Below are 7,144 nucleotides of genomic sequence, written 5' to 3'. Positions count from 1 at the left end.
AAATAAATATTAAGGAGACATTTTTGCTGGATGGAGGGAAGAAGTACATTTTTCCAGGGTCTCTTATATAGGAGACTATATTCTCTCTCTAAAAACTGTCCTGTCCTATCCTTAGAACTTCCTAAGGGCAGTTTTCTAAGGTCTTATTAAAATTCATGTGTCACATGTTAGAGAATAGAGTGACATTTAATACATAACCATTGAGTCTTATTGTGAAACATTGTTTATAATTATTTAGGACCTGGGTTTTGAAACATGTAAGTCAAAGCCTTCTTCCGTATTACTTTGAATTACTTGGGATCTGGATGGTGAATAACTGGCATAACTAAGCAAATCCTACTCACCTTTCTGATTGCTGCTCATGGCTTCTGAGGGCAATTTAACCACAAAGATCTTCAAAGCAACTCAGAGCTGAGCAGGAGTTTGCTAGTGGAGGTGTGTACAATGATGTTTTTCACGCACCCACACACATACTTGCACTCCCTGGAAAGTCTGTGAGTGGGCAGAGAGATCTCTTAGGTTCCCATCACCCGCGATTTCCCAGGTCTTGCCCAAGTCTCTTTTAACCTCAACAAATCTATAAGGATACCAAATAAAGGATCTTTTCTGACTTTAAATACTTTAATTCTAGGAAAAATGCTTAATTATTCTGTATAACTGCGGTGATAGTGAGGAACTGTCTTTGGTTTGGGCAAAGCCAACATCCTGACCTCTCTACATAGGAAGACAGGTTTCCCTGCAAATTCTATATTAACAAGAATGGTACAAATTATATCTGTTTGGTCTGCATCAGGTGTGCAGAGATCATCTGATTAAAAAAAAAAAAAAAAAGGACCTCTTGGAATCCCCGGTTTAAAAATCACTTTTTAATCTATAGTGTAATTAACTTTGTGAGAAAAAAATTAAACACCCGTCAATTGAGACTGTGTCCTTAGAGACAGACAGATGCAACAATAGGTCAGGTGCAAAACATTCTGTGTCAGGTGACAAATCACAAGTCTGGTTTCTCTTCATTTCTCATTGTTTGAGGAATTTTTCAGTTAATTCAGTGTAGAAGCTGCCCAGGATGCCCCAGGGGATGGTGGATTTAGGTGAAGCCATACCATCTCCAGGAGCCCTGGTAGAGTAGTGGCTAAGAGCTCAGCTGCTAACCAAAAAAGGTCAGCAGTTTGAATCTGCCAGTTGCTCCTTGGAAACCCTATGGGGCAGTGCTACTCCATCCTACAGGATCGTTGTGAGTTGGAATTGACTCTACAGCAATGAGTTTATATCATCTCATTTATACCATCAGGTTCCTGGGTGGTGCAAGACATTTGTGTTCCGTTACTAACTGAAAGGTTGACAGTTCGAGCCCATCCAGCTGAGCCATAGAAGAAAGGCCTGGAGATCTGCTTCCATAAAGGTTATGAAAACCCTACAGTGCTCAGTTCTACTCTGTAACACACGGGGTTGCCATGAGTTGAAATCGACTCGATGGCAATGAGTTTTGGGTGTATACTATTTCCTGTGACAGGAGTTATCAGGAGGGATAAGTTCCTAGAGAAGGACATCATGCTTGGTAAAGTAGAGGGTCAGCAAAAAGAGGAAGACCCTCAACTATATAGATAGACAGAGTGGCTGCAACAATGGGCTCAAGCACAACAATGATTGTGAGGATGTGGCAGGACCAGAAGTGTTTTGTTCTATTGTACCTGGGGTTGCTATGAGTCGGAACTGACTCCATGGCACCTAACAACAACAACATGACAAGAGTAACAGTTCTTCTCCTTAATTCTGGGTACTTCTTCACTTCATATGTTTTACTCATTCATGTGACTGATTTTAACTACTTAGGAGATTGTGCACATACTCTTCTACTGTTCAAAATAAACTTTACTGTCAGGTTGTTTTATTTCTCAACTTGTTTATAACCTGGGCAGGAAAGAGCAAAGCTAATTATTTTGGACCCATTTGGATGCTCCAGGATACACTTTCGTTCATAATTTGCTAAGAGTTATTATTAATGAACTTTGAATTTTGTAAAAATATGTTGTGTATGTTGTTATTGTTGTTAGGTGCTGTCGAGCTGGTTCCTATTCATAGCAACCCTATGTACAATAGAATGAAATACTGCCCGGTCCTGCACCATCCTCACAATTGTTGCTATGCTTGAGTCCATTGTTACAGCCACTCTGTGTATCTACTAAAATAAATAAATACACGATTTTTTTCCTTTTGTCTCTTAGTGTGATGAAATGACAGTAATAGATTTGCTGATATTAAACCTTATTTGCATCCCTGGCATAAACCCAAACTTTGTCACCATGTATGACCTTTTTCTTTGTATTTGTAGGAAAAAGGGTTCAATTTGGAAATACTTTATTCATGATTTTTGTATATAAATTCTTGAGTGAGATTGTACTTTAATTTTTGTTTCTTGCACTAATCTTATCCGGCATTAGGTTGGTAGTTATACTAGCTTAATAGGACAAATTGAGTAGTAGTCACTTTTGTTTATTCCTGTTGCTAAAGATGTTTTATTTCTTTGGAATTATCTGTTTTTTTGAAAATTTGGTAGAACTCATGTAGAAATTATGAAGGCCTGGTGTTCTCTTTGTTGGAAGATTTTAAATTACTGATTAATTTTTTTAAACTTTGTAATACCATTTAGCAGTACCATTTAGGCTTTTTGTTTTTATTTTTTTGAGGTCAGATTTTTATTTCTAAAATTTATTTTATTTTACTAAATTTTTACATTTATTGGTATAGCATTTTTACAGTATTTTTATCTTTCTTATCTAGGTTGTATCTGTCAAGTCTCTTCATTCTTAATATTACTTGTATCCTCTTTATTTTTTTAGTAAATATTATCAGATGAGAAATTTATTAGGTTTTTTTGGGGGGGGAGGTGGGTTATTAATTCTCTCATAATGTATTTTTTTTCTATTTCATCAATTCCTACTCTTATCATTATTTTACCTGTTTTTCCCCCCTAAAGTGGAAAGGTTAACTCATTAATTTCAGCCACCTTTTCAAATACATACATTGCAGATTAAAAATATGCCACAAATTACCACTTTTGCTGCATGACATACTTTAGGAGGTAGTATTTGGATTCATTTTTAAGATGGATATAGTGTATACATTCATATCATACTGTATTTTGTATGAATTAGGAATATGAATTAAACATGAATCGGAATTAATTATGAATATAAAATTTGAACATGCTTTTAAGAGCTTCCTTTTATCACTGATCTGGAGCAATTTGTTTATGATGAACCTTGGAGTTTTCTTCATGTTTCTTCTGCTGCACATCAATTGACTTTCTTGAATTTCTGGCTTTATAGTTTTCAAAAAATTTGGGAGATTTCCAGCCATTATTAGTTTAATATTTTCTCTGCCTTTTACCTCTGCCCCTATGGACTCCAATTATATGGGCATAGGCTGCTTAAAGTTGTTGCTCACATCTCACTAGTGCTGTTGTTGTTTTCTCTTTCCTCTCTTTGCCTCATTTTGAATAGGTTGTGCTGCTGTGTCTTTAAGGTTACTGATGTTTCCTTTTGAAATCTCTGATCTGTACTTCCTTCCACCCAGTGTAATTTTTTATGTCGTGCATTTTAGTTTTAGCCTCCAGAAGCTTGATCTGGGTCTTTTTTTTATATCATCCTTGTCTTTACTTAAATTTTAAAATACATTGAATACAATTGTAATTTTAATGTTCTTGTCTGCCAATTTTAACATTTATGTCAGTATGTTGGTTCTCGGTCACTTTCAACTGAGTAACTTATTTCCTAATTATGGTTATATATATGCAGAGAACATTATATAATCTGGTAATTTTTTTATTGGATTTCAGACAATGTGATTTTACCTTGTTGGATGATAGATATTTTTGTGTAAGTTACTTGGAAGCAGTTTGATTCTTTCAGGTCTTGTTTCTAAGATTTATTAGTACTGGAGTAGTACTGAGTTTAGGGATAATTATTCCCCCCCAAAAAAAAAAATTTTTTTTTTTTTTTTTTATTGAGGTAAGACCTGCTATGTACACTACGTAACACCCCACAAATCTTGAGGTTTTTCAGTCTGGCTGATGGCAGCAAGCATGATTCCCAGCCCAGGGCAAACACTGGCATTGTTCCTTTTAATCCTTTAGAGAGGTTCTTTGTCCACTGTATGTGTTTCCTAGGGCTGCTGTAACAAAATACCACAATTGGGTGGTTTATAAGAACAGAAATTTATCATCTCAAGATTCTGGAGGCTAGGAGTCTGAAATAAGGGTATCAGCCACCTTAATTCTGACTGATGGCTCTGAGGAAGAATCTCTTCTATGCCTCTTTCCTAACTTCTGGAGATGATTGATGGTCTTTGGCATTCCTTGGCTTATACATCAATCTCTGTCTACTTCTTCAACCAGATATCTTCCTTCTTTGTGTGTTTCTGTGTCTCCTTTATAAGGATACCACTAATATTGGATTAGGACTCACCTTACTCCATTATTGTCTTGTTATTTAGCTGATAACATCTTCAAAGGTCTTATTTCCAAACAAGGTCAGGGTCACAGGTACCAGAGGTTAGGACTTCAACATATTTTTTGGAGGAACACAATTCAATCCATAATCTCCACCCTCAGGTAACTTCATGCATGTACTTATCTGCACTCAGCTGAATATTCAAAGGAACCTTCTGCAGATCTCTGGGTTTCTCTCTCTGTATAGCTCTCTCCTCTTTGGTACATTGTACTAAGAACTCTAGCTGCCTTGGTCTCACTGGTACTAAGTCAGGGATTCTTCCTGTGCTATAGCCTACAAACTCTCAAGGCAGTAAACTGAGACAATTATAGGGTCATCTCATTTCTTTTAGGCATCACTGTCCTTCTTTGCCTGGTGTAGTGTCTGAAAACTGCTGTTTCATTTATTTTGTCCATTTTCTGTTTGTTTCAGGTAAGAAGGTAAATTCTAACCCTGTTGGTCTATCTTGGCCAGAAGCAGAAGTGTATATTTTAAAATGTTCTATAAAGAAGACATATTTATCATTAAATATTATATAAGGTGTTATTAGAATTAATATTTGTATAAATCATGTGAGATTATTCCATCTACTGTGTTTGCTAAAGAAGTTAGGTGAGAAAAACAGCCTTTTGGAGCTCTCATTTTCATTAAAAAAAAAAACAAAACAAAAAAACCAAACCTGCTGCCATCAAGTTGATTCTGACTCATGGTGATCCTATAAGACAGAGTAGAACTGCCCCATAGAGTTTTCAAGGAGTGTCTAGTGGATTCGAGCTGCCATCTTTTTGGTTTGCAGCCATAGCTCTTACCCACTATGCCACCAGGGTTTCCCATTTTCATATAATTCTGAAATATTAGTATTAATTGAATGCTCATACTTCTTTTTGTTGTTGGTTTCCTGTATTTGTCTGACAATATAATGAATAATTCTTGGCACTCATAGAGTCCTGAGAATAGTTTCTGTGTCTCATTGGCCTAATCGAAAGTCTAAAAATACATAGAACATTGGGTATAGTCTTCAGAAGGATACTTAAATTATTTTTAGACTAAAGCCTGTTCTACATCTTCCCTGACAAAGCTTAAAAACAAACTTCAGAGAAATCAAACTGATTCCGTTTAACTGTGGGCCACTATTTAAATTAATACAACAAAATCCTACTCCCACAAATTCAAAATAACCACAACGTAAGTCATTGAAAGTGAAGAAATATTTAAAATCAGTGATCTAAGCTCCCACTTTAAGAATTATAAAAGATAATTAAAACAGAAGTAAGCAGAAGGAGAGAAATAATAAGCCAAAAGAGAGAAATAATAAAGATTGGGCCAGGAACCAAGTAAAATAGATAACAGAAAAGTAAAAAGAGAAAAATAAATGAAACCAAAAGTTTTATTTTAGATATCTGTAAAGAACAATAAAGTTGACAAATCTTTAGTCAGACAGAGCTGGAAAAAAGAGGAGGGAATTAACAATAACTGTACTGAAAGAAGAAGCATCACTACAGAGTTGCTGATAATGTCAATAACTTAGATAAAATGGAAAATGCTTTGAAAGATACAATTTACTAAGCTTAGTCAAGATGACATAGATAAAGAAAAGCAAATATATTATAACTAAGTGGGTTGCATCCTAATCATGAAAGTCGATTGAACATATGAAAATTAGTCAACATATTTCACCATATTAATAGACTAAAAAAAATTAAATATATTGAAAGAACATTTGACAAAATCCAACACATACCTATGTTCAAAACTCTCAGCAAACTAGGAATAGATGGGAATATTTTCTTTAAATTTTATTTTTGGTGAAAATGTATACACAATAAAACATAAACCCTTTCAACCATTTCCATGCACACATTTCAGTATCATTTTTACATTCTTCAAGTTATGTCATCTTTTTTGCAGTCTCTAGCCAAACTATTTCACCCCCATTAACTTAGACTTATTGCTCCCTAAACGTCCCAGCATGCTTTAGAGTTACTGTTGTCAATGGACCTCATATAAATAATTCTTTAAAAGAGTACAATACTTCAGGTAAATATTTTTTATTAATTGAATTTAACTGTTGTTTTGGTTTAAAGATAACTTCAGGGGATAATTTCAGTCCAAAGTCTAAAAATTAACTCAGGGCAATAGATTCAGGAGTTCCTCCAATCTCAATGGGTCCAGGAAGTCTGTATTCCATAGGAATTTGAAATTCTGTGTCACAACTTTCCCACTTTTCATCAGGAGCCATCCACTGAGTCCTTAATCAAAACACGATGGGAACATTCTTAACCTGATAAAGACATTTATTAAAAAACCTACGCATAATATCACACTCAATAGTGAAAGACTGCTTTCTTCCTCATTATTAGTAATAAGACATGAATTTCTGTTCTTACCACTTCTGTTCAATATTATATTAATGAACCTAACCACTGCAGTAAAACAGAAAAATATATGAAAGTCATATCAGTTGGAAATGAAGCATTAAAGTAGTCTTTTTTTCAGGTTACATGATTATTGACCTAGAAAATTATTAGAAAAATACAAACTACATATTCAAACTAATAAGTGAGTTTAGCAAAGTGACCACAAGGAGGGTAGTTTGGAAAGTGGTGACAGCAAAAGCGTGATTAGAGTGAGTTTATGTGAGAATGGGAAGAGAC

Source organism: Elephas maximus, chromosome 4, assembly GCF_024166365.1.
Source record: "Elephas maximus indicus isolate mEleMax1 chromosome 4, mEleMax1 primary haplotype, whole genome shotgun sequence".
Taxonomy (NCBI): Eukaryota; Metazoa; Chordata; class Mammalia; order Proboscidea; family Elephantidae; genus Elephas; species Elephas maximus.
This window is presented reverse-complemented; position numbering follows the sequence as displayed.